General features: G+C 30.7%; 1 protein-coding gene across 1 annotated transcript in view; it reads right to left on the minus strand.

The window, feature by feature from the left end:
* The window catches only part of ARAP2 (ArfGAP with RhoGAP domain, ankyrin repeat and PH domain 2), a gene marked incomplete at its 3' end in the record, with an annotated part of 118,650 nt that overhangs the window by 18,598 nt on the left and 98,923 nt on the right, over window positions 1–1,129 (minus strand).

Raw genomic sequence — 1,129 nt, forward strand, 5'->3', positions numbered from 1 at the left:
AAAATTGTAATACTCAACTCACCCTTGACTTCTGCAATTATAAGGGATACAAGATACAACACACAAGATAATAAATGCTATTGATATATAGTGAATATTATAATTTTAACACAGTTTTTTCCTTTCTTAAAAAAAGTATATAGATTTTTTGGCACCCTCTGTGCTTTCTTTACTGTGCTAAGCAGCTAAGCAACAAGTTCTCTTCACCTGTGTGAAAGTTAGATCCTTTACTTTGGAGAAATTAGACCCATCAGATTCGAAGATAGGGTGCCCAAGCTCTGCCTGGAAGCAGAGGTAAGGTCTATGTTGGGAATAAAGTGATTCCACAACATTCTATATATTCAACAGTATAACCTCCCCAAATTTATAGACGAAATGCTATAGCCAGGATTATTAAAGACTCGCATCCCAACATTCTCAGCAAGAGATGTGTGGAATAATCTACTCAAAGTCAATTATTTAACAACAACAACAAAAAAAAACCATTTCCAAGAAGGGATTCCTCTCTTAGAACCTCCTTAAAATGTTCAGCCACGTTGACACCTTGATTTTAACCCAGTGATACAAACTTTGGAACTCTGACCTCCAAAACTGTGACAACACACACTTCTCTTGTTTAAAGTCACCAGGTTAGTGGTAATTGGTTACATTAGCCGTAGTAAAGTAATACAGTAGGAGAAATAACTATCTTATAAAATGGCTATAAGAATTTGTGATTATACAAAGTTCACAGCAGAGTGATGACCATATAATAATCATAAATGTTATCATTGTTTAAACAGATTTTAAAAAATGTTTCCAACATAAAACAAAAACCAAACACAAAATATTATTTTTTAACCTATAAATATAAGACTGATAAGGGAACACTATATTCATATAACAAGAACAGCATGCTTGAAAAAGGAAAAAAACACACAAAAAATTCTTGATACATCAAAAGTTTAAAAAAGAAATCTTAGAAAAGGGACACACTTCAAAATGGAATAAGAAATACAAAAATAAGATATCAGATATCAATTTATAAGGTCCAATATCCAAGTAACATTACTTCTAAGAAAAGAGAAAAACTAAAAATTAGAAAACTTATGAAAATTTAATATTTAAGAATGAAAAATAAGAAACAAAT

This window comes from Otolemur garnettii, unplaced genomic scaffold, assembly GCF_000181295.1.
Source record: "Otolemur garnettii isolate 467f Iridium unplaced genomic scaffold, OtoGar3 scaffold00214, whole genome shotgun sequence".
Classification (NCBI taxonomy): domain Eukaryota; kingdom Metazoa; phylum Chordata; class Mammalia; order Primates; family Galagidae; genus Otolemur; species Otolemur garnettii.